The following is a 27,001-nucleotide window of genomic DNA, read 5'->3' as shown; positions in this document are numbered from 1 at the left end:
GGGCATTTAGATACATGTGGGTCGGCCATGCTATGCATGGATTTCATTTCAGAACAGTAAAGTAGATGATTCAGATATTTGGTGTAAAGACGGTCCACTGCTATAGACAAAGGGTTGCTTTTCTTATCTCTGTTGAAGAGGAGGTTGGAGGCTGCAGTGGACTCAATGTTTGTGTCCTCCCCAAATTCACATGCTGAAACCTAACCCCAGTGTAATGACGTTAAGAGGTGGGCTCTTTGGAAGGTGATTAGGTCACAAGGGTGAAGCCCCCATGAGTGGAATTAGCGCCCTTATAAAAGAGACTCCAGAGAGCTCTCTCCCTTTCTAACCATATGAAATTATAACAAAAAGACTGCTGTCTAGGGAGCAGACACCGAATTGACTCTCACTTTCATCTTGGACTTCCAGCCTCCGGAACTGTAAGAAATAAATTTCTGTTGCTTATAAGCCCCCTAGTTTATGGTATTTTGTCATAGCAGCCTGAACGGGCCGAGACAGAGGCAGGGATACACAGCAGTGAGGGAAGGGAAAATTTTAATTTCACCAAGTTTCTATTTTCTTTTCTGTTTTCAAAATTCGAGGGGGCACCTGGGCGGCTTAGTCTGTTAAGCGTCCAACTCCTGGTTTCGGCGGGGGGGTGGGTGCGGGAGCACCGTTCAGTCCATAGGACTTTCCTTCTCAAAAAAATAAGGACGTCTAAATAGTTTTCACACGAAACACCTTCTGCCTTAAAAACATAATTACAGCATGAAGATAAGATGATGCTAATAATTATTTTATAGCATGCCAAAATTTATTTTATAAATTTAGACAGATTCCGCAATGTCACTGGTGATAGGAAGAAGACCCAAACACACGCTCACAGAGCAGTTTCTCTCCCCCAGTAGTTCCTGACCTGCAAAGTTTGAACCGAATCATCCTTTCTCCATTTGAAGCCAAGTGTCAGCTAATCCACATTTACTGGATGCCCACGGGGTATGGCACATTTTACTAGGTGTGGGGGTGAATTAAAAATAAATAGAAGCTCAACTCATGCCTTGAAGGAGCTTTTTAATTTCTGGGGGGCACGGAACATTCCCTGTGAATGAAAACACACTAATAATGAGGAAGCATTTCATGCGGGGTTTCGAGGTCAGCAGCCTAACTTACTTTGTGGAGAGTGACATATTTTGTAATTAAGTGACCACAAAATAACAGGATAAGCCGGGACTTGCCCATAAGCCTCTTGACTCGCTGCCCAGTGCTTTTCCCATCAGATCAACTGCCACTGACCCCAATGAGCACCACCAACAGCAGTACAAAATGGTGCCCTAAATGCCTCAGGGAGTTTTAAGCCAAGAAAACAAAATCAGATCTTGGTATCAGGAAGAGCATCTCCAGTGTATCTTGGAGGAGGAGAGAGACACCGATTGAAAGGAAAGGAACAGAAGGGCGCCTGCGTGGCTCAGTCGGTTAAGCATCTGCCTTTGGCTCAGATCATGATCTCAGGGTCCTGGGATTGAGCCCTGCATCAGGCTCCTTGCTCAGCGGGGAGTCTGCTTCTCCCTCTCCCCTTGCCTGTCGCCACCACACCACACCCCCCACCCCACCCCCGCTTGTGCTCTCTCTCTGACAGATAAATAATAAAAGCTTAAAAAAAAAAAAAAAAGAAAGGAAAGGAACAGGGAGAGTGGTTTTCCGGCCTGGCTATCCTCGTGGTCTGAGAGTTCTCTATGTCCCGTGGGAGGAGATTGGCAAGGCCTGGGAAAGAGAGATTCTCCCGTGGGAGAGGGCAGGGCTGTGTGGAGTCACCACAGGACTGTGACCAGGGAGGCCGCGGGTGAGCCTGGCTGAAGTTGGGGTTGTCAGAACCACCCCCCCACCCCACATTCCATAGCTTGTTTCATTGCACATTGTTTCTTGGTACGGTTAGAAGAGCAAAAATTTTCTCTTGGGAACACTGAAAAGTCCATAGATATCCCATCCAACCCTGAACAGTTGAATGGATTAGTTCTTAAAGGCATGTGAGTTTGTGCGTAGGTCTGAGTGAGTGTGTGCATTTTGGGAGTGAGTGTGCATGTGTCTGAGTATGTGAATGTGTGAGAGAGTGGGGGTCAGTGTATGTGACTGTGTGAGAGTCTACATGAGTGTGTGTTTTGGGGGATTGAGTGTACATGTGTGTGAGTATGTGAGTGTGTGTATTTGGGAAGTGAGTGTGCGTGTATGTAAGTGTGTGGGGGTGTGTTTGGGGAGCGAGTGTACGTGTGTGAGTGTGTGCATTCAGGGAGTGAGTGTGCAAGTGTGTGAGTACGTGAATGTGCGAGAGAGTATGTGTCAGAGAGTGTACCTGAGTGTGTGTGTGAGAGAGAGTACGGCTGAGCGGGGATATGTGTGGGAGTGTGACCACAGGAGGATGTGAGGATGTGTGTGCCAGCGTGTAAGGGATTGTATGTGGGAGTGAGCAGACGTGTTCCACATTGGCCCCAGAGGTCGCTGCGTTGGTTTCCTGTTGCAGTTGTCGCAGAATCACCACACGTTTAGTGGCTTGCAACAGTACAAATCATTGTCTTCTATTTCTGAAGGTCACAGGTTCAAAATGGGTCTCAAATCACGGCATCAGCAGGACTGTGTTCCTTCTGGAGGCTCTAGGGGAAAATCTGTTCCTTCCCTCTTCCAGTTCTAGACGCTGCCCGCGTTCTTGGCTTGTGGCTCCCTCTGCGGTCTCCAAGGCCAGCAAATGCAGGGGGAGTCCTCGCCTTAAACACCCTGCCCTCTGCTTCTGTCCCCCTCTTCCACTTTCAAGAATCCTTGTGATTACACTGCGTTATTCGCCTGGCTAATCCAGTATCCTTTATCTTCAGGTCAGCTGATTAGGAATCTTAATTCTAAATGCAACCTCAGTTCCTCTTTTCTCTGAAACCTAACATATTCACAGGGTCTGGGGACTAGAAGGGGCACAATTTCCTACCACAGTAGCCATCATAATCACTAGACAAGTTTTCATAAGGTCTCCAAATGTCAGGGTGCCCTGGAGGGTCAGCAGGAGGCCAGTTGGAGAAGCAGGTGTATGTCGCAAAAGTGCTGCGGGTGATTCGGATTCAGCCCCACTCCCACTGAGATCCCCTGGGTGAGGTCTTACCCTGAAGCAATCTTTGTCTTTCCCTGAATAGCAGTGATGGGAGGGACTTTTGTGATGACCTGTCTAACCCCCGCATTTTTATTCATGAGGAAACGGAGAGCCAGGCTGGTGGAATGCCTTCTCCAAAGGGCCCAAGCTGGTGGGGGCAGAGATCTTCGGAGTTCTGTCCGCTGTCCTCCCTACCCCTATGCTCATCATTTTTTCCAAGAGTATTGCCCTGCATTTTCTAACGCAAAGAGATGTGGCTTTTTGACCTTCAGAAGGTGTTTAATTCTCTTGACTAACAGAGTATATGTGTCTCTGTGTGCATGTGTCTTGGAAGCAATTACAATAATTGGATAAGATGCTTACATGGTTTTGCTGCATTTGCTGCTTGGGGCACATAATGAGACAAGGAGGTGAAAGCCTACATAAATGCGCCTGGCATTCAATCTGGAGTGCCACGGTATCCAGAAGATGCAGATAAATTGGCAGAGGTTCAGAAGAGATCAGCTAAAATGCTGAAAAGAAGGAAGATTGAAGCAGCTAAGCAAGGAATGCTTCACTAAGTAGTCAGTCTGCTGGAAGAAAGCAGGCTCCAGGACTTCTGTGAATATTTTCAAGCTACAACAAAGAGGGAACATAATTACTTTAGCATTTTGGCAGGTCTAAAAAGATGCTCTGTGTGTAGATACAAAGAAAGAACACTGCTTTGTGCCAACATTAAGGGCATCAAATCACTTTGCCTTAACCTGTGGTCGACCTCAGCTTGTAGACATTCTTGATTTCACTTCGGCTGATTGCTAGGGTGACCAGTTGCCCTGGTTTTCCTGAGACTAAGGTTTTCCTAGGAGGCTGGACTGTCAGTGCTAAGACCAGGATGTTCCTGGGTGCTACCAACAGGACAATTTGCCTCCCCACTGACCATACTGATTGTCTCAGGGCAATGAGAGTCAGGATCTAGGCTAACCTGTCCACCCTCCTGAAGACACTGGGATTCTAGAAGGTTACCAGAAGTCCTGTTTGCACGAGGACTCCAAGTCTCCTTGGAGAAATGGGAAGGAGATCCTTGGGACTCATGGTGGAGCCTCAGAATACCTAATTGAGCAATTCTGCTCAAACCAGGGAGGCAAAGTCTGACCACCTTGGCTGCAGTCAAGGGGCATATTTCAGGAAGGTATGGAATATGGCCTGGGATTGCCTGGGTTGTTCTGGGGTTCCTATTCAGGTGTAGTGACCAATGTGTTTGATGTAGTACTAGTTGGTGTCCCTTGAATCACCTCTGGCCTAGTAGGAAAAACTGAGGCTACCTTTGGGGGCCCTGGAAATGTATAACCACCCAGGAAGGACAGTGCCTGTGTGGAGGGCCCTGCGGAGCATTTGGATGCCAGCACAGTTAACAGGAGGATGGCTAGACGCTCTTCCGTAGCAAAAACTGTAGGCATAAAGCCAGGCCATCAGATAATGGGGGAAAACAAGAACGAAACTAGCAAATGCCAGAAAGGGAGGACATTTGGTGGAAACTTAGAAGCACAGTAACAAGACTTGGTGAGCCTTTGTTCAAGCCAAATACAATTCCTATTTTTACCCAAGTTGTCAGAGTCTAAAAGTTCTGTTCTTCCAGGTGCCCTGGGGCTCTGGAGTTGGATGAGCCGCTAGAAGGATTAGGTAAAGGGGCATAGCAGAGGCAAGGGTCAGGATCGAGAGAGGTTGCTGAAATGTGAAAACAGAAAGAAGGTAGAAAGATTAATTCAAGGCAGTTGAGTCATGGGCCTCAGGACTGAGATGTGGGTCAGGTTATAGAATGGGCATTTGATGATCAGTCTCACAAGTGCGGAATCTCACACAGTCAGTATTCTTAGTTGAATGCAAGACTGGTGGATTTAAGCAGAAAAGGAATTTCTGCAGCAAGTAAAGCAGGTATCTATCTCATGGAAACTTCTGGAGGCCTGAAGAACTAGGCTTGGAGCCCGAAAGCCAGCGGCGGGGAAATGCCTACAACTGCACCACAGGGGAGAGTGTGGAACCACAGCCAGCCTGGATATGTGGCTCCCCCAAGACCTCAATGCCTTCAGTCACCTCTCCTCTGCCATTTCCCCTGCTGCCCCCACCTCAGTCTTCCTGCCAGGGCAATGCACACGTACAGAACTTGCTGCCATTCTAGCCTCAGGCACTTATTCTTGTCGGAGGCATCAGCATCGCTGATGTAACACTAGGATCTGCCCAAGGCCGTCTGACTCTGTGACGCCATTTTAGATGTGGTTTCAAAGGCTTTTATTCAAATGCCTTCTTGGCCAAGAAGGGCATGAATAAAGAACATAAGTAGCAGAGGGATATTTTGGTCTTAAAACCGTGGTAGGATGTCTACGCCCAGTTGGGAACCACAGCAACCCCCAGTTATTTCAAACAGATTGAAAGACTTTGTATTATTTTTTGGGGGAGAAGAGCTCCTTGACAACCAAAAATCGTTGAAATTCTATATGACTCCTTCCTTTGACTCTCTCTTAGCCCTCAGTTGACCTAGGCTTCTTATCTTTTCAGGAGTGAGAGGGGTCTCATTACAAATCTTCACCTAATGGACTCCCCAGTTTAACGGACACTCTTATCACCTCCAAAACACACGCTAATCCATGCCCGTGGCAAGTTGCATGCTCATAGCTGGTTGACCACTTTCTCACCCACTTGCTGATTTATCTGCTGTGCCTACCGAGCCTCTTGTGTTAGCTTTACAAACATTTTTATGCTGGTAGTACTATCACTGTAATAAATATTATGTGAACAATCTTTTTTAAAAAAAGATTTATTTATTTGAGAGAGAGAGAGAGAGAATGAGTGGGGAAAGGGGCAGAGGGAGAGGGAGAGAATCTCAAGAAGACTCCACACTGAGCACAGAGCCCAACCCAGGGCTCGATCCCACAACCCTGAGATCATGACCTGAGCTGAAACCAAGAGTCAGAAGCCCAACTGACTGAGCCACCCAGATGCCCTGTGAAGCATCTTTTTTTTTAATATAAAGATTTTATTTAATTATTTGTCAGAGAGAGACAGAGTGCACAAGCAGGGGGAGCGGCAAGCAGAGGGAGAAGCAGGCTCTGTGCTGAGCAGGGAGCCCGATGTGGGACTCAATCCCAGGATTCCGGGATCATGACCTGAGCCGAAGGCAGACGTTTAACCGACTGAGCCACCCAGGCAACATCTTTTTAAAAACAAATTAAATACCTGCAATGTGCCAGCCTCTATTCTTCATGTTCGGAATAAATTGGTGAGCAAAGCAACAAAGATTTCTTTTTTCATGTAACTTATGTTCTGTGCAAAAAGATATAATCTACCTCATGGAGCTGTGTCTCTGAGAACTGAGTTGTGTGCTGCCATGAGGCTCAACAAATGTGAGTTGCTCAGAAGTTTTGCTTAATTTGGTATGGTTGCGACAACTGTAAAGAGATTTGAAAAAACATTGCAAGGATCTGGAAGGATTCCACACTCAGAACAGTTCACAAGTATCTTTAAATTCTTATGCTATTTTAAAGAAGTCAAAACTAGAAATATATGGATGTGATTTATACAAGAAAAATAACAAAGCCATCTAATCAGCAAACCCAGACCCAAGAAAGGCTTTGGGCATTCATCAAAAAATAGGGGAAGGAACGGACATTTACGTATTTTTTAAATTAATTTTTAAATTTTTTTAAAAGATTTTATTTATTTATTTGACAGAGAGAGAGACAGCGAGAGAGGGAACACAAACAGGGGGAGTGGGAGGGGGAAAAGCAAGCTCCCCACTGAGCAGGAGCCCGATGCGGGGCTTGATCCCAGTACCCTGGGATCATGACCTGAGCCGAAGGCAGACACTTAATGACTGAGCCACCCAGGCGCCCGACATTTATGTATTTTAAGGTAAACTGAAGTGTTTAAGACAAGAATGTATTTTTTTCTTTTTTAATCTGGATCTTCACTGTAAGGGGCCTTTTTTGATCAGCAACCAATAGCTAGTCCCACTTGGGTTCGATTGAAGAGTTTCTACTCTGTTTTTCAAGGACTGGTGGGATCAAGAACCATCAAGGGAACTGCAGTCCTGAATCCAAAGTTCTGGGAAGGGGCTCTGGAAATGTATATTAAATAAAACTTCTATGGACTGACTGAGAGAGTTGCCCACTGAGGGTTGTCCTACTAATCAGGGCAAGACCCTTAGGTTCTTCTTGGTCTGGCCCTTCAACCTTGAGGATCAGGGCTCAAGACACCATCTGATGGAAAGCTCATCCTGTCTTTAGAGGGCAAAACCTTTTAGGGGTCTTATTTTGAACTGTGTCAAAGCAGAGATCTTGTATTAAAAGAAATGAAGTCGATGTGCAATTCTTGGTGCCAAAATTAGGTGTACCAAGGAGATTAATAAAAGACCCTTGACTTTAGCAGTTTATAGTCTTGGGACAGACTCAGTCTATGTCAGTGGGTTGTATTACTAGACAGCGTATGGTATGAATAGGAGCAAAATCACATGCTACCAATCCTGTAGGGCTGCAAGAGACTCAGGGTGGCCAACGGTCTCCGTTTGCTCAGGATTAAGGGATTTCCTTATATGTCGGATTTTCAGGGCTAAAATGGAGACAGTCCCGGGCCAACCGGGAGAGTTGGTCACTATAGTGAAGGATGGATTTGCTGGCAAGCACAGCTGGGGAAGGCTTTGCAGAGGAGGAAGATAGCTGAGCGGTGCTGGAGTCTAGAAGAACGCACGGCAGCCCAGAGCTGGGAGGGCAGAGCGAGAATGCTAACGCAAATGCATGGACGGCCTCAGGGGTCCCCAGCTGTTGGTTTAAATCCGGCTATTTTAGACCCAGTGTGTGGTTAGCAATTACCTGGCGTGTTGCAACAAGAAGTGACTCTGCAAGCTCAAGTGCTAACAGTTCCTATGCGCACCCACCTCCGAGTTCAAGTTAATTAGCTCATGTCTGCGGAAGTTTCGAGTGTGTGCAGCACACCCCGAAAACCCAGATATTGTTTGTTAGCTGGTTAGCACCACCTTAAAAAAAAAATCACATTTCTGCAGTTCCATCATCGCTTATTTCTTCCCAGATCCTTGGAAATAGCCGGACGACTGCAGGTTGCAGCATGAGCCTCTTCCTGGCCTAACAGACGTTGCACTCAGTGCCTGAGGCCGGTGTGAATGGACTACACAGCAGCCCGGGGCGCAGGCCCCTTACCCCTCGGCTGGTGGGCCAGTTTCTGAAGCAGGTTGTTGCCCTTCGGTTAGAGGGCTTCGCATTCCTCCTCCCTGTCTCTTCTCCGGCTGTTGGCCTCTTCACCGATCTCCTGTCTGTAGGTATCATCACCCGTGTGTATCCCATAGCTGTAACATCACAGACCGTAAGATATTCTGTCAATAGTATTATGTATCTTTTAGTGAAAGATAGGCTAATGTGGCAGGTACAGCCTAAAACACTGAACCACAGCCCTCTCTCCGCCCTGAGCTCAGGCCAGTTGCTACGGCTTCCTGGGTGTCCAGGCCAAAGGGCTCTGATGAGGCCCGCTCTCTCAAAAGCATAGGTGTACGTATACGTGCGTGTGGTATGCATGTGAGTGCGTATGCCGTGTCTACGTGGTACACGCGTGGGGTGAGTGGGTGTCCGTGTGTGGATGTACGTGCATGTGTGAGTGGGTGTCTCTGTGTATGGGCGTGTATGTGTGCGTGGGGGAAGGGTGTATGTTGTGTGTATGAGTGTGACTGCGTGTGTGAGACGGCTGTGTGTGCATGGCCGTGTCCGTGTATGTGCGTGCACACACAAGTACGCACACAGCCTTCTTGAGGGATCCCGGCGAGTCGGTGGTTATGCTCTGGCATCAGCTGGTGAACAAGCCTGCCCTCTCCCAAATGTGGGTGCAGGGACATTTCCCTGCTCCTCGTTCCGGTGAGAGGGTGAGTGACAGCGCGGGGGGGGGGGCAGGTGGGCAGGGGAAGTCAGCAGGAGCAGAGAGAGCCCAGGCGGGGCGGGAGGCCTATTTCCAAGCCTGGCTCGAGTCCCATCATCGTCCCTCTCCTGGGCAGAGTTCGGGGCAGAGGGAATGACAGGTGGGTTTCCCCACAAACAGTAACCAGCCTCAGACATCCTGCCAGTCTGTGGATCTACTGGATGCAGTTTGGCAGGCCATTGTTGCTAAGCAGTCGATACGATTCCTGCCTTTGTGGTAAGCACCCTTGGCTAGGATTTCATGAAGAACGCATGGATAGTGTGCAAGTTAGCCCTGGTTGGGTCTGCCATGAGCGGTCCTGCTCATTTCCAGATCTTCTTTGGATAATTCTGAGCTTCGGCCAGCCCACCACACAGGGCGGCTGGAGTGAGGAGTGCGCAAAGCTGATTTGCTTCAGACGTTTTGTAAAGCCCAGAAGAAAAGGCTATTCCTGCAGGACTGCTGTTAAGAGGTCTTGAAAACGTGGAGGTAGAATACGCACTGGGCACTTAACTACAGGACAGTGGAGGAAGGAATGAAGTCTTACTAAACAGAACAATGGTTTAAAAACCTGCAGAGACAGGCTGGGAAGTAGAGAAGCCAAGAACATGGGCGTGCATTCACTGTCATGAGCCCCAGAATCCAAATACCAGAGCCTCCTTGGGATTGCAGACCCTTGGGCTTTCTCTCTCGACAGGCTCAGTTAGGCTAGTGCAGCCCGTTCCTTAGCACCTGAGTGTTTCTTCCCCAGCAATGGTGCACAACTGGCCAGTCATCCAACATGGCCTGAAGAAAAGGAAGCGCTGTGGGGCGCCTGGGGGGCTCAGTCGGTGAAGCATCTGCCTTCAGCTCAGGTCATGATGCCGGGCTCCTGGGATCGAGCCCCGCATCGGGCTCCCTGCTCGGTGGGGAGTCTGCTTCTCCCTCTCCCTCTGCTCTTGCACTCTCTCTCTCTCTCTCTCTCTCTCAAATAAATAAATAAAATCTTCAAAAAATATATAAAAAGAAAAGGAAGTGCTGTGTGAAGAGGGGTTAGGAACTGTTTAAAGGTGACATCATTCTCCTCTTTCATATTGGGTCTTTTAAATTGCCACATCAAACACCTGCGTGACCCGTGACCCACGTCTGTACGATGGCACAGAAGCCACCTCTTCGGATAGGAGAGTGCGTGCCACCTCCCGGCAGGACTTCAAACCAGCTGGCCTCTGGCCCCTGGCTTCCTTTGGCTGGAAACAACTGTGGGTTCTCTTGATGTGCCGTGAGACGCCTTAGCGCTGATAACATCTGACTGTGCTTTCCTTCTCTCTGCCGTTCAGTCTTTCGTCTCTCGTGTTGACAGAGCACCTACGGGTGATGGATTAAAAAAAAAAAATCACGCTTCTGGCAGTCACCAAAGTTCACTCCCTGTTTTCCCAACACTCATTTCAACAGGAGGAACTTCGCATTTTGGTATTCCCTGTAAATATTACCGTATACGGCAGAGCTGCCCCAAGGGACTTTCGGCAAAGCTGGACCTGTTCTGTACCTGCGCTGTCCCATGCCGTAGCCGCTACACGAGGCCCTTGAGCAGTTCACATGTGATTCGTGTGACAGAAGGACCACATTTAAAATTTTCCGTAATTTTAATCGATTTAAATTTGCCTCGCTGTCAGTGACTGCGGGCTACACTATGGAACAGCGCCCTTACGGAGCTGCTATGTACCTCCTAGGCTTTCCTCCTCCCCTGCATCCTCCAAATCCAAGTTCAGGTTGCTTTTTTTTTTGTTTTTTTTTTACTGAAAGTGAGCCAGGCACGCTTCTGCACCCCTCTCTAGGCTCCTCGACATGAGAGGAAGTAAGCAAACACTCAGCTCCTTGCCCTACGATTTCTGCAGCTCTCAGATTCCTGTGCACGGAGGGTGGGAGGGTGCTCTGGGCAAGGCTTACTGAAATGTCGGGAGTATGGTGAGAAAATTTCAGTTCTTCGCCAAGCATTTTGTGTGTTGACACGACAGGTTTTTTTCTGCATCTGTAGAAGGAGAGCAACGGCTAAACCCGAAATGGGGAGCTGGAAGTCTCAGGTGGGTGATATTTCCATTTCAGCCTAATGTATGTTCGAACTAATCTAGGTGAGTTAGGTATGCTTGATGGTACTGCATAATGAACGTTTTAGGAGAAAGCCTGCGGAAATTGCAATGACATAACCAGAGAAGAATCTGAAGAGTCCTGGGTTTGCACGAAGGATCGCAGCTCGGGCTGGAGCTAAGCCTCCAACCGAAGAAGCACCATGTCTCCAGGACAGAATAATCTGACTGTGAATGGAGTGATGTTGGCGAGGAGCCAGAACGAGGAAGATGACAGGCGAAGGTGGATTTACTCAAAGAGGCTCCTGGGAAAAGAAAGGGACAAGGAATTTCCAGGGTGGAAACAGTAAATTTCATACTTTCTAGCAAGTCAAAGGCAATTATGGAGAAAGTGGATGGGAAGAAGAGAGAGCGCAGATGATGTGCCCCCGGAAAAGGTCGGAGGCCCGGAGGCAGCTCTTCGGTGTCAGGGGAACAAGACAGACGGGGCCTGTCCACGATGGGGTGTCATGTAGACACCACGCGAGGGAACAGTGGCCAGATCTGGGGAAGAGTCCTTGGTGAAACCAGTAGAAAGTGTCCCCTTCATTTATTAAGCCATCCAGCCCTTTAGATCTGCTCAGGCCGCTGCAACCCAACACCGTAGGCTAGCTGGCTTACGCGACAGCAATTTACTTTTCTCACAGTTCTGGAGGCTGCGTGCTGGCTAATTTGGTTGCTAGTGACAGCTCTCCTCTGGTTTGTAGGTAGCTCCCTTCTTGTTGTGTCCTCACATGGCAGGGTGGGGTGAGAGAAGGAGGGAGAGGGAGAGATGGAAATGGAAAGGGAGGGGAGGGGAGGGGCGGGGGGGGGAGGGAAAAAGGGAGGGAGGGAGGAAGAGAGCTCCCTGTCCTCTCTTCTTATGAGGGAAGACCAGAGCCCCACCCTCATGACCTCATCTGACCCTCATTACCTCCCCAAGGCCCCATCTCCTAATGCCATCTCATTGGGGGTTAGCACTTCCACAGATGAATTTGGAGGGGAAGCCAAATAATAAGTACATAACATCAGCCATTCAACAAATATTTATTGAGCACCTACTAAGTGCTACAGTTGTATTGAATGAAACATTGTCTCTGCCTCAAGGAACTCAATGCAAACAATCACCACCCAAAGACTTAAGTGTTCTAATAGAGAAGGTGCTGGGAGTGCACAGAGGATGAGGGACAGGCTCTGCCTGGGAGGGTATGGGTTAGGGTTATGTGACATTCGAGTGACTCTTTTTTTCTTCTTTTCTTTTTCTTTTTTTTTTTTTTTTTTTTAAAGATTTTATTTATTTGAGAGAGAGAGAATGACAGGGAGCGAGCACATGAGAGGGGGGAGGGTCAGAGGGAGAAGCAGGCTCCCTGCCAAGCAGGGAGCCTGATGCGGGTCCCGATCCAGGGACTCCAGGATCATGACCTGAGCCGAAGGCAGTCGCTTAACCAACTGAGCCACCCAGGCGCCCTTTTTCTTCTTTTCTTTTCTATTTCCTCTTTTCCTTTTCTTTCCTTTCTTCCCTCGTCTCTTCCTTCCTCTCTCTTTCTTTCTTTCTTTCTTTCTTTTTTCTTTCTTTCTTTCTTTCTTTCTTTCTTTCTTCTTCTTTCTTTCTTTCTTTCTTTCTTTCTTTCTTCTTCTTTCCCCATTCATCCAATCAAAAAAGTTTATTGAGTGTCTACTAAGTACAAAGTCCTATTCTACTGCCCAAGGTTATGGTGCTCAATGTGTCAGATAAAAATACTTGACTTTTGGTGATTACATTCCAGAGGAATAAGATAATAAATAATAAGCAACTAGGTAAACTATTACACAGTTTATCATGTTATTATTTCTTTGCCTCAAGTTATTGTTAAAAAAAATTTATTATTGAAGTAGAGTTAACATATAATGTTCAGGTGCACAACATAGTAATTCAACAATTGCATACATCACAAGCTTCACTTGAAGGACTAGGGAGGCGCAGAGAGAGTGATTCCCAGACAGCTGACGGTATGTGCCAAGTCAGGGAGGTGGTCGAGGCACAGTGTGTTCTGACATTTGCGCTGAGGTGTTGCATGATGGGGGTAAGAATGAAGGCGTGGGCTAGGACAGGTCAGCAGGACATGACGCCAGAGAGGCGGGTTGGGCTTGGAAGAAGATCCAGATATGCCGTGCTAAGGACTTTGAACCTGATCCCAAAGGAAATGGGGAGTCTGATAGCCAGAGCAGAGTGTTAAACAGGAGAATGCGCAGATCTCTGTGTAGGACGCTAATGGGCATTGCATTAGCCTGCTAAGGTTGCCATTACAAAGTACTGCAGGCTGGGTGGCTGAAACAACAGACAATTATTTTCTTACAGTCCTGGAGTCTGGAAGTCCGAGATCAAGGTGTTGGCATGTTCGGTCTCTTCTGAGGCCTCCTTCCTTAGTTTGTGGATGGCTGTCTTCTCCCGGTTTCTTTACATGGTCTTCCCTCTATTGTGTGTGCATGACTGTGTCCAAAGTTCCTCTTCTTGTGAGGACACCAGTCCTATTGGATTAGGGCCCACCCTAATGGCCTCATTTTAACTTGTGACCTTTTTAAAAGCCCTATCTCCAAATATGGTTCCATTCTGAGGTACTGGAGGTTAGGGTTTCAATATATGAATTCGTGCGGGGGGCACAATTCAGCCCATAACAGGCATCCATGCTGAAGGTAGCCTGGATAGCAAAGACTGGTAAGTGGTGAACCAGTTTAAACTCTTTTGCACAAATCCACTTGAGTGATGCTGGAGACCAGATGGAGGGTCGGGGTGGGGACAGGGAGGAAGTGGTAGATGGGGGAGGCATTTGAGAGGAGGCTGATGGCTAAAAGTATGGTGGGGAATTTACTAGAAGGGGGAAGTTTGGAGCCCTTTACTCAGCATTCCTACCTCGTGTCAATAAATATTTGTCACACAAATGGGTGTGGATGGAAGCCGGTAAGTTCCAGATGTAACAGAGACCCCCAACCTCAGTGCTGCCAAGGTAGAAGTCTGACACTTTTTGTCGTAATTTCTTTTTTTTTTTTTAAGATTTTCTTTATTTATTTGAGAGAGAGAAACAGAGAGAGCACGAGCAGGAAGAAGGGGCAGAGGGGGAGAGAGAGAGAGAGAGAGAGAGAAGACTCCCCACTGAGCAGGGAGCCCGACGTGGGGCTCGATCCCAGGACCTTGAAATCATGACCCGAACCGAAGGCAGATGCTTAACCAACTGAGCCACCCAGGCGCCCCTTTGTCATAATTTCTTAGCCCAGAACTCTTTACCCTGCTAAGACATTCTGCTTCTCATGTGCCCAAGAGTTGGAGCATACACCTTCATCAAGTCCAAACCAAGGGACCAGTAATATTTCCTCATGTCCCAAAGAAGTGGTTGGTGACCTGATTTGATTTTCGGCAACAGAGTTATTTAGAAAAAAATCACTGGAGGGACCTAGATGCAATGAGAGCGATCCTTTGTTCCCTCTTAAACCTCATCACTCCTATGTTGTCTCCAGAGGAAGTGACCAGTGCTGGGGCACATCACGGGAGAGGAGTGTACCAATTTTGTGACAGCTCCGAGTGTGCAAATGGTCAAATGAATGTGAGTCCATTATATGAAATAGAATACAGTAGATAAATCTGTAGGGACAGAAAGTAGATCGGTGATTGCCTAGGGTGTTAGGGGGTGCTAATGAGCACAGGGGTTCTTGCTGGGGGGATAAAATTTTCGAAAATTTGATTGAGATGATGGTTACCTTAAATACACTAAATATACCAAAACCATTGAATTAGACGCTTGAGATGGGTGAATTGCACGGTATGTGAATTCTGTCTCAAAAAAGCTGTTAAAAAAAGAATCTAGTCACAGCACAATAAATATAGATGATACAATCTGTAGAGAATTCAGAATCTGGCAACACTAGACAGCATGTCATTTAAGAATCGGTGGCAAAACTATAAAGAAATCAGGGGAATACAGTCAATAATATTGTAATAAAGTTGTGTGGTAACAGATGGTAACTAGACTTATTGTGGGGATATTATAGGATATTGTATATCAGTTGTACTTCAGTAATAAGGAAAGAAATCAAGGGAATGATCCTGCAAATGTCAGGGGAGTATTCGTTCTTGGAGGCAGGAGGGAAACAGGTAAATGGGGGAGCACAGAAGTCAGTGCCCATCTAACAAACTCGGCATAACTGAGTCTTACTGCAACTGGTGTTTTCACAGGCACGATCTTTATAACAATAATCGTACGTCTCTTAGGAACAATCTTTTGAATGTACGACAGGTTTTAAAATAAAGAAAGAATAAAGGGGAGGAGGAGGAAGCCAAATGAGAGACAGGACCAAAAGTTACCTGGCACTCATGGTACAGGGTCCAGAGCAACAGGTGAGACATTGCACTTAATGAAGGAGACCATGGGGAGCCAGTGAAGGTACTTGAGGAGGCAGCCGAGGCGATGGGAGTGGTAGTTTAGGAAGGGAGCCAGGCTCTGTGAGCAGGGAGTGGCCTGGGGTGGGGAGAAGCCCCAGGGGAGTGAGGACAGAGTCTGAGCTTGTGCAGTGAGCCAGGGGAGGGGCGGGGCCATGGGAATAGTGTGAGGACCACCATGCAGAAACCGGTGATGTGAGAGTCAGGGATGAAAGATGCGTGGGATGATGAATGGCAGCATCATGGGCAGAGGTAGGGAGAGTGAGGAGGAGCTAGAAGGAAAAAGAAGACGAACAGTTTAGCTTTGGACATGCACAGAGTATAAGAAACTACTTTATTATAAATGAGGGATCCCAGGAGATTGCAACTATAACTTGGCAAATTGTAGGTTCCCTGGTAATTACGGGTTCTTTCCAAGTTCTATTTGGGCCTGGTTCCTTGAGGAACTTGCCTGTCCTTTGTAGTTCCAACCCTCTCCGTATCTCAGTCTGATCTGCAGTCCCCGCCTCCTACTTCCCAAGATACAGAACAAGATGAATCCTGTTGGTTTAGCCTGGGGCCTTGGCAGTGCAGATTTGAGAGGATGCTTTTTTGCTTCCCAGCTCTGAAAACTCTCCCTGAATAAATTCTCCTTGGATGTCCCAACTTCCTGCTGCCCTGGGAACCTTATCTGGCATAGCTTGTGAGAGGAGCAGAAATGAAGATCCCCAGAGGAAAAGTCTCCTAAGGCTAGGACCTGAAGGAAGAACAGGCTCATCCTGTTCCAGGTGGGAGGAACAGGTGTGCAGGTGCCGATGACAGTGTGAGTGTCTGTCAGCTGACAGGGAGGGTCCCCAGAGGAAGCCAAAAGCCAGATTGTGCAAGCAATTTGGACTTGATCATTTATCCTAAAGGTAACTGAAGCTAGTGAAGGTTTTGAAGTAGGGAAGTGATATGATCAGTTTCTACTTGTGTCTAATGAGCATTTACTATGTGTCAGGAATCCTTCAGTCTTTTCATATACACTGTCTAATTTAATCTTTTTAGGGGCTCTGTGGGGCTAGGTATGATACATCCATCTGTCCATCTATCCATCCATCCATCCATCCATCCATTCATCTATCCATTCATCCATCCATCCATCCATCCATCCATCCATCCATCTATCCATCCAACCATCCATCCATCCATCCATTCATTTATCCATCCATCCAACAATTTTTTAAAAATTGAAGACAGTTTGTGCTAGCCATTGTACTCATGTTCTTTGGACAGATGAGGAAATTGAAGGGTCCTCACTCTTAGAAGGTCAAATCAATTCCTGAAAGACTGTAACTAGAAAGAAGCTTGGCCAGAATTCACATCCAGGGAAGCAGACTCCAGGGCCTGGGCTTTTCCCCTGGACCAGAGATGGGACTGCAGGTCCTGGGTGAGTCCTAAAGGTAAGGTTACCTGGGATCTTGAAAGATGAATTGATCTTCAGCAAGAGGAGGGGGTTGGTGAGGCCACTATAGGTGAGGTGAATAGGCTAAAAGACACATGTGAGAATGAGTTTGGCAGATCTGGTACCATTTCTCTGCTTTCTTTCTTGATAACAGAACTCTGATTTTGGGGGTAGAGAAAGTGAAGTGTGGGAGAACCACATTGTATCTAGTTTCTAGGGAAGACTTGTGATTGGTTTTAAGCCAATCATGGCTAAGATAATACTGTTTGCCAGGTATTCACTTTTGTTGCCCCCCTTGCAGCTAGTTGGGGGCCACGTGACCAAGTCTTGGTCAGTGAAACAAAAGAGAGGTCTGTTGAGGGCTTGTAAAAAATAGTTTTGAAAAAAAAAAAAAAAAAATAGTTTTGATTACCCTGATGGAAAGTAAGAACATCAGCCCTCTATCTGGCTGCCTTACTGCATCCTGACTTTGAATGCCCAGCCATGATTCCTGGAGCTGTGGTAGCCATTTTGTGACCATGAAGCAACAGACACAAAGACACAAAGCCAACAAACAGAGGGTGGCAGGATGGAAAGAGCTGAGTTCTTAATATGCTTGAGCAGCTAACCTAATGGCAGCAAGGGCTTCCCTCCAGACTTCTTAATAAGTGAAAAAAAAAAATCCCTAGGAGTTAGCATTTTTCCATTACCTCTAGTTGACCATGTGCTGACTGATATAATAAGCACAGTGAGGAGAAGGCAAGAAGGAGAGAACTTACTTGGAGTGTGGGTTGATGTTAGGGCGCCAGTGGGAATGTGGTTTTGTTTTCTAATTATTTTATATGTTGTAAATCTTGAAGACAGACTCACTTTTTCTTTTCTGTTTTTATTTTTTCCCACGTGTACTCACCTAACATCCCCCCCCGCCTTTCCTTTAGCCCACATCAAGCTCACACGCGCCAAGACTACTGGTTTGGAATGAAGAAATTTCCCCCTTGTTGATTCTCATTGTACCTTTGTCAAGCTATCAAAAAATTTCCAGGGCACAGGGCAGAGACCTAAACTCTTTCATTATACTCATGAAAACTTTTACAGATACTTTGCTAATTATTTTGTTTGGTGCCCAGAAGGGAAGTGGATAATTTAGAAACTTACATGGTCCTTTGGGAAGAAAAAAGACCTCAAGCAAAAAAATGTCATAAAAGAATTTGGAGGGGAGAGAAGGGCAGTTGTAAAAATAAAATGACAGAGACAATGGAAGAAAAAGAAAGAAAAGATACAAGGGAGTCTTTTGTATCACTGGCATTTCAATGCACTCACAAGTCATCCTCAGCAAAGCCTTCGTGACCCCCTACCCTCACCCAGCACAAGCTTTCTGCCTAAATCCCGTCAGTGTATTGATGTCTTTTCTATCACTGAAGACATATATCTGAGATCTCTAATTCAAATAGCCTTCCATGGCAGCACCGTTAGCTACCTTGCATACAGTTGTTACCCCAACTTCCTTTATTCCAAGTGAGCAGAATCCCATTTTTAATTACCCTCCAAAGTGTGGCAGTTCTATTCAGATAAGGATAGCCTTGCAATGGACTCAGACCCAGAGTGGGGAATCTTGTTTTCCCTTCCCAGGGATTGGTTTATGAATGGGCTTGTGGCACAGTTCTGGCCATTGAGATGAGAGGGGAAAGCTGGTAGGGATCTTATGGGGAATTTTCCTTTGCTTTTAGAAGAGGTGGGCATGTTTTTTTTTTTTGTTTTTTTTGTTTTTTGTTTTCCAGCTTCTGGTGTGGATGTGTGAAGAGGTGATGCCTGGAAATATGGCAGCCTTTTTGGGACCGTTGGAGGAGCCCGCCCAAAGGATAAGCCAGCATACTAAGAATGGGAAAAAGAAAAACAAAAATAGGTCTGGGTTCTTGGTTTTGTATAGCCTCCATGTTAACTGAATCTGGAAATATTCCCCTTCTGAACTTAACTTATTATTATTATTAGACAGACTGATCAGAAGAAAGACTGAGGTAAGATGAATCTGGAGCATCTTGTGGTGCCAGAGAATAAGGAAGAGCCTAACTGCTGCCCCCATAGGGATGTGTCAAAGGGACACAGCTGAAAGACCTTCCAGTGGCCAAAACTGGGACAATCGGAGCAACAAAATAATTGAAACATACTGGATTATAACCCAGAGTATAAAATAAATATCCATGAGTCCATATTAATACAAAAAAGTGAGCAAATCAATGTAAGAATAGAAGAATCTCCTGTGCAGAAAAATTACAAGTAATTCATGTAGATACTACATCCTCAAGGAGGTGGAGCCTAACTGCCCACTCCGTAAGTGTGGAACGCATATAGTGACTTCCTTCTAAAGAGTGTACTATGGAAAGTGGGGAGAAAAGGACCATTCACGGTGGAGAATCCTGACAAACATGACCCTAGCCAGGGATCAAGGTCAACATCAACAGTGATAAGTCATACTGATAGAATGTACTCCTGATATAATGTGGTGAGAATAGCACTTTATCTCTCTGGCCTTCCTTCCCCAAACCCCATAACCCCTTTCTAATCATGAGACAAACATCAAACAAACACAAATTGAGGTATGTTCTAAAAAAAACTCTTCATTAGTACTCCCCAAAACTATCAAAATCATCAAAAACAAGGAAAATCTGAGAAACTGTCACAGCAAGAGGAGTCCAAGGAGAAATGGTGACTAAACATAACGTGGGATCCTGGATGGGATCCTGGAACAGGAAAAGGATATGAGGTAAAAACAAAGAAAATCCGAATAAAGTATGGACTTTAGTTAATAATAACGTATCAACATTGGTTCCTAAATCGTGACAATTTACCATACTAATGTGAGATGTTAATAATAGGGGAAAGTGGGTGGAGATACTTAGGAATTCTCTGTACTAGCTTCACAAATTTTCTGTAAACCTGAAACTATTTTAAAAATCAAAGTTTACTTAAAAAATATATAAACTCAATAGAATTTCTATATATTAGTGATAAAAAAATCAGAAATTGAAAACTTTGAAATATACTAATGACAAGACCATAACAAATATGAAATACTTGGAAGTCTAAAGACATGAAAAACCTGTCACTGAAAGCTATGAAATAAATGAAAGAAGACCTAAGTAGATGGGAAATATACCAGATGGATGAATTGGAAGACTCACCATTGTTCGAATGTTAATGATCTCCAAAGTAATCTACAGATTCAGTGTAATACAATCAAAATCCCACCAGGCTATTTTGAGAGTAGAAATTGATGAAACTATTTCTAAAAATCCATATGGAAATGCAAAGAACCCAAAATAACAGCTTCAAAAAATATGCACAGTTGGAAGACTTACACCACCTCAATTCAAACTAATTATAAAGTTACAGTAACCAAGATGCAGTATGTTATTAGCTAAAAGCTAGACAAATATAGAAACAGAATAGACTGGAGAGTTCATAAATAGAGCATTTATATATGCTCGCTCTCTATATAGACAGCTGATTTTGGACAAAGTTACAAAGGCAATTCAGTGGAGGAGAAAGCATAGTCTTTCCAACAGGTGGTGCTGGGATAATTATTCATCCATATGCAAAAAAATTAACTTCAATCAGTACCTCCTTTTATGTACAAAAACAACTCAAAATGGGTCATAGATCTAAATGTAATGCAACTTTTAGAATAAAACATAAAAGAAAATTTTTGTGACCCTGAGTTAGGTGAAAATTTGTTAGATACAACACAAAAAGCGTGATCCATAGGGGAGAAAATTGTTAAGATACACTTCATCGAAATTTTTAGTCTCTTCAACAAATGGTGTTGGGAAAACTGGATATCCACATGCAAATGCAAGAAGCTGAACTCTTACACCACACACAAAAATCAACTCAAAATGGATTAAAGAATTAACAATGAGATCCAAAATTGTAATACTCCCGGATGAAAACAGGGGAGAATCTTCATGACGCAGGTATTGGCAATGATTTCACGAATATGGCACCAAAAGCATAGGCAATAAAAACAAGTGAGACTACATCAAACTAAAAAGTTTCTGTGCAGCAAAAGCAACAATCAACAGGATGAAAAGGCAACCTATGGAGTGGGAAACCATGATAAGTGGTTAATCTCTATGTATAAGGAACTGCTAAAACTCAGTAGTAAAACAACTAATAACTCAATTGAAAAATGGGCTGAGAACTTCAATAGATGCTTTTCCGAAAAAGACACACAAATGCCCAACAGGTATATGAAAAAATACTCAATGTCATTAATTATTAAGGAAAACAAATCAAAACCACGGGAGATATCATCTCACACCTGTTGGTGTATACTAGGATGACTATTATATATATATTTGGTTTGGATATATTATCCAAAACCAAAAGATGACAAATTAGAATCCTTGCACACTGGCAGGGGAATGCAAAATAGGCAACCGCTATGGAAAATAGCCTGGAGGTTTCTAAAAAAATTAAAAGTAGAAGTACTGTGATCTAATAATCCCACTTCTGGGTTTTTTCCAAAAGAATTGAAATCAGGATCTCCAAGAGATATTAGCATGCCTATGTTCACTGCAGCACTATTCACGATAGTCAAGATGTGGAAACAACCAAAAAGTCCAGCAGATGAATGGATATAGAAAATGTGGTATATACATACAATGGAATACTATTCAGTCTCTAAAAAAGGACATTCTGCAAGATTGGACAACATGGATGATCGAGGACATTATATTAAGTGAAAGAAGCCAAGAGGGGAGGGGGGTGGGAGGATGGGTTAGCCTGGTGATGGGTATTAAAGATGGCACGTTCTGCACGGAGCACTGGGTGTTATGCACAAACAATGAATCATGGAACACTACATCTAAAACTAATGATGTAATGTATGGTGATTAACATAACAATAAAAAAATAAAAAATGAAAGAAGCCAGTCACAGAAAGGTAAATAACTCATGATTCCACTTATATGAGGTATCTAAAATAGTCAAACTCATAAAATAAAAGAGTAGAATGGTGGTTACCAGGGGCTGGGGAGAAGGAAAAATGGGGAGTTACTAATCAATGGGCAGAAAGTTTCAGTCAAGCAAGATGAATAAGTTCTAGAGATCTGCTGTATGACATTGTGCTTATGGTCAACAACAATGTATTACACACTTAAAAATTTGTTAAGACGCAGTGGCGCCTGGGTGGCTCAGTCATTAAGCGTCTGCCTTTGGCTCAGGTCATGATCCCAGGGTCCTGGGATCGAGCCCCGCATCAGGCTCCCAGCTCCGCAGGAAGCCTGCTTCTCCCTCTCCTACTCTCCCTGCTTGTGTTCCCTCTCTCGCTGTGCCTCTCTCTGTCAAATAAATAAACAAAATTAGAAAAAAAATTTCTTAAGAGGGTAGATCTCATGTTAACTGTTCCTACCACATTAAATTTAAAAAAATTATGAAGTTTTGCTCTTTATAAGCCCTTGTTAGAGAATAAAAAGACAAGGGATACAATGTTTTCAAATCATATCTCAAATAAAGGTCCTGTATATAAAATATACACAGAATGTCAAAATTCAATAGTAAAAAAAAAGATCTAATTTTTAAATGGGCAAAAAATTTGAACAGATACTTCACCCCAAAAGATATATGGATGGCAAATAAACACATTAAAAAATGCTCAATATCATTAGTCATCAGGGAAATCCAAATTAAAACCATGCTGAGATACTACTACGTATTTATCACAATGGCAACATGCATGAATTGCTAAATAATTATATGAGTGATAGAAACCAGACAAAAAAGTACATCCTGTATGATTCTAATTTTTATAAAATTTTAGAAAAACAAATTTATCTGCAGTGGCAGGAAACTTTTTAATAGGTTGAGTAGAGTGGGGAGAAATGAGAGGGATGGATTACAAAGATGCAGAAGGAAACTCTTGGAGGTGATGGATATGTTCATTATCCATTATTGCTCGTGGTGATGATCTCATTCATGTATACACATGTCAACACTAATCAAATTGCACACTTTATACGTAGCCTTCTATACCACAATTATAACTCAATAAATCCTCTCTTTGGGAAATAATCACAGATATTTAGGAAATAATCTTTAAGAAATAGTCAACCCTAAAAATGTATTTATAAGGATGTTCATTGCAGAAATATTTACAGTAGCATACAAATTCAGAGGCAGTTTCAATGTCCAATAATAGGAAGATGTAAATTGTTCTTCTACATTGTAAAAATAAGTATTACACATTTTATAATGTGAGTTTTGTGATGGAATTTTACTGACATGGGGAAAGGCATGTGATATGTTAATGAAGAAAAGCAGGATACAAAACCTTGAAATATAATCACAATTTAACTACCCTCTCCCCCTCACACCCACTTGTAGATAAAATTCCTGAAGGAGGTGTACCAAAATTGTCTCTGGGTAATGATATTATGGATGTTTTTTTTCTCTTTTATTTTTATTTTACCTCCATATTTTCCAAACTTTTTATAATAACCACAATTAACTTTTTTTACCCAGAAAATAACATCTTTTTTTTTTTTTTAAAGATTTTATTTATTTGTCAGAGAGAGAGTACAAGCAGGGACAGCAGAAGGCAGAGGGAGAAGCAGGCTCCCCACTGAACAGGGAGCCTGACGAGGGACTCAATCCCAGGACCCTGAGATCATGACCTGAGCCAAAGGCAGACGCTTAACCGACTGAGCCACACAGGCATCCCTGAAAATAACATCTTTTTTAAAGACAAAGAGTTACCCAGATTGGTGGAAAGATCGATGCATTAATCATCAGCTATAAGATGTCGGCTCCTGTATGTTGCCGGTCGCCTGCCTGTGCCCACACATTTGTTTGTTGTAGGTTTATTTTTGGTTACAACTATTTATTCCCTCCCTGTAGGTGGAGTATATCGACAGACTCAGCCAGGCGATTTGCTTTGGCCAATGGAATGTGAGCGAACATAATGGAGGTCGCATCAGAGTAGAAGCTTCAAATGCTGTTCCGTGGTTTGCCGTGGTCACCCGAATTCCTGCTCTCTGCCAGAGAACAGCGTGAGGCATAGGGGCTCTTCCTCCATTCTGGGTTCCAGAGTGGAGGGTTCCGTGGGGGGCAGACCTGAAGTCATCCAGTTACCCAGAGCAAAGCCCCGGCTGACCAGCAGCCCTCATATAACGAGCAAAAAAACAAAGGTTTGATGTTGGAAGCCTCTGAGATTTGGGGATTGTTTGTTACCCAGCAAAAGCTGACCAGCACCTGTTGTCTATTACGGATTCTAAGCTCTCAGATGGCAAGGATCAAAATGTAGCAAAGCACAGCAGTGTGCGTACCACCAAATCTAGAATCGAAGTCAACAGCCTTTTACGCCCTAAATTCCACGCTGTGGGGTGGAGGTGTATGGAAGGGGGTGGGGGCTTGGGCGTGATGTTAGGGAATGCCTGGCCAGGCCACTGCACCAGGAGAAGAAAAAGAGAAGAGAGAAATAAAAAGAAAACTTTGGAACCAGGGTGGTGGGATGAGAGAATGGAGCGAGACTGCGGAGGCGGAAAGAAGCAGGTGAGAAAGATGGAGAAGGAGAGGTACGTGCAATCAAGAAGCTGCCCGGATGATACTGGCCGGGCTTGCGGTGAGCACCACAGTGAATCCCTATGTTGTACTAACCGAACGAATGCAACACTGTGTGTCCGCTACACTTAAAAAAAAAAAAAGTGGAGAAATGCTTTTCATCTCAGTCACCATAGGTGATGACCTTGTTGCTCTTACCAATGGTGCTGGCGTGATCTCTTCCTCAAATGCACCTTTCACCTCGTTTGCCTAGCCAGAAAGTGGAAAATGGCCCAAGTCGGTTGTTTTTAAAGATTTTATTTATTTATGTGACAGAGAGAGAGAGAGAGAGAGCACAAGTAGGCAGAACGGCAGCAGAGGGAGAGGGCGAAGCAGACCCCCCCCAGACTCCCTGCAGAGCGTGTCAGTTTGGATAGGAGTGCCTGCGTTCCTACTGCTCAGGACCCACCAAGGGAAAAAACGCTCCTTTTGTAGCCAAATGAGGGCATCCTTTTAGGCGTTCTTGGGTGCGTGAGTTTTCCTGGGCATTTGCCTCTGAATTTTCCTTTTTCTCTTCACCCGCACTTCTCCCACCCCCAGGTCAACTCTTTCCCCGTCTAGGTGCTTAATTCCTCCCAGGGAATGTACTAGCATCTTCAGCTTTGTAGGCAGCTGCTTTCTTCCTGCGTTGGAAAGCAGGATTATTTGATGCCCTTGGCCCAAGAAACTTCGCTGAACATTGAGATGTAGGTGGAGAGAATTTAAATTCGTATTTAATAACCAGCTTGCCTTTTTTTATACTTAAAGACTTCTTTTTTCCAAAAGAAAAAAATCTAATTATGCATAAGAGAAATTCACTTAGAATTAATTCACTAGGAATTAAATTGAAAAAAGGTAAGGATGTTAACAATCTCTTTTAAAAAATAATTCAAATTAGAAACACTAATTATAGGAACTCCTTTATATAACATGAAACACAGTTCTCTAAGGCAGAGGGAAGAGGGCTGGCTGTGAAGCAGACGCTCAGAGAACAGTGTCTGATTTATGGGAGAATTTGTGTGAGTGAGGCATAAAATTTCCCTTGAGAAGGGCCTGCCCAGTTCCGCGGATAGACTGTGCGATCGTTTCTGGGGAGAGCAAAGGACATAACACGACCAACATTTAATTTTGGGATCGGGACCCACGGGTTTAGCATCTTGGCCTTACAAAGTCAGGAAGGAAGGAAGCCAGAATGCTTGACTGGCCCCTCTGATCCGGGCCTTCTCGCAGATCAGGAACACACAGCGAGTGAGTGAGAAAGCTGGGATTTCTATCTGGGTGTGTCCTGCCCGGAGTTTTGCTCTTTGTATTTCCCCAGATCTCCCTGAACACAGGCAGGGGATCTCATCAGGATCTGAGGACTGTTGCTTTCTGGCACCTTATCGAGGTTATCTTGGCCAATCACCAGATAGAAGGGTAAAGACAAGGAATTGAACACTGTTGTTCAAACCATGGGTGGTGTCCCATTCTCAGACCGTAAAATCAAATTTTAGAGCATCTCGATATGAATTTTTAAAAGAACAGAAGAGAAAACACTAGACTGCATTGGATTCATGCAGAGGGCTGAATTGTGACACGCCCCCCCCCCCAAATTCATATGTTGAAGTTCTCACCACCAGTACCTCAGGACGTGACTGTATTTGGAGACAGGGTCTTGAAAGACGTAGTTAAGGTCATATGTCGTCATTGGAGTGGGCCCTAATCCAATATGATGGCTGTCCCTATAAGGAGGGATTAGGACACAGACACACACAGAGGGAAGACCATGTGAGGACACAGGGAGAAGGCAGTCCTCTACACACCAAGGAGCGAGGCTTCGGAAGAAACCAGACTTGCCTACACCTTGACCTGAACTTCTAGCTTCGAGAACTGCGAGAAAATAGATTTCCGTTGTTGACACCACCCAGTCTGTGGAACTTTGTTATGGCAGCTCTAGCAAATTAATACAAGGGGTAAGTATTATTCTATGGACTTTTAATTTCAATTATACACACACACACACACACACACACACACACACACACACTTACTCTAGATTTATAGCCTAAAATTACTGACGACTGGGTTACAATGAGGCCACCACATTTCCATATTCAGGAAGTGAGCCTTAGACACCATCCGTAGCCATCGAGCCTAGGACAGTGGTGACAGGACACGACCCTCTCAACCAGCGCAAGCAAAGCCTGCCCGTGGCATCCTTAGTGGCAAGAAAGAGAAGCCCTTGGCCTGGCTGAGGGAAACTCCTCTTCTGTATGTGAAATCCCGTGTTTCTCTTTTATCAGGGCAAAAGGAATGTGTTAGAACAAAGCAACACTCTCCAAGTGCAAATTATTTTATTTATTTATTTATTTATTTATTTTTTAGAGCAAGCAACTTATTACTCGGTGAGCTCAGCCATTTGGAATTTACCCAGGAGCATAGAAGAAAGCCAGAAAGTTTACAAGTCAGTAAGCCTCAATGTCATAAAATCCATGACCTGAAGTTTACCAGCTGTG

The 27,001-nt window shown here is 44.7% G+C and overlaps 1 long non-coding RNA gene across 3 annotated transcripts in view; it reads left to right on the top strand.

The window, feature by feature from the left end:
• The window catches only part of LOC144382895 (uncharacterized), a 42,266-nt gene extending 15,750 nt beyond the window's left edge, over window positions 1-26,516 (top strand). Inside the window, exons 1-3 of one of the 3 annotated variants that reach the window (XR_013440592.1) lie at window positions 16,136-16,296; window positions 16,784-16,950; window positions 18,710-19,484. This is a non-coding gene — a long non-coding RNA (uncharacterized LOC144382895). Of the gene's footprint in view, window positions 1-16,135; window positions 16,297-16,783; window positions 16,951-18,709; window positions 19,485-23,825 lie in introns of those variants that run through there. The other 2 variants (XR_013450485.1, XR_013450495.1) reach the window with 2 other exon arrangements.
• The last annotated feature ends 485 nt before the right edge of the window (window positions 26,517-27,001 follow it).

This window comes from Halichoerus grypus, chromosome 1, assembly GCF_964656455.1.
Source record: "Halichoerus grypus chromosome 1, mHalGry1.hap1.1, whole genome shotgun sequence".
Classification (NCBI taxonomy): Eukaryota; Metazoa; Chordata; class Mammalia; order Carnivora; family Phocidae; genus Halichoerus; species Halichoerus grypus.
This window is presented reverse-complemented; position numbering and strand designations above follow the sequence as displayed.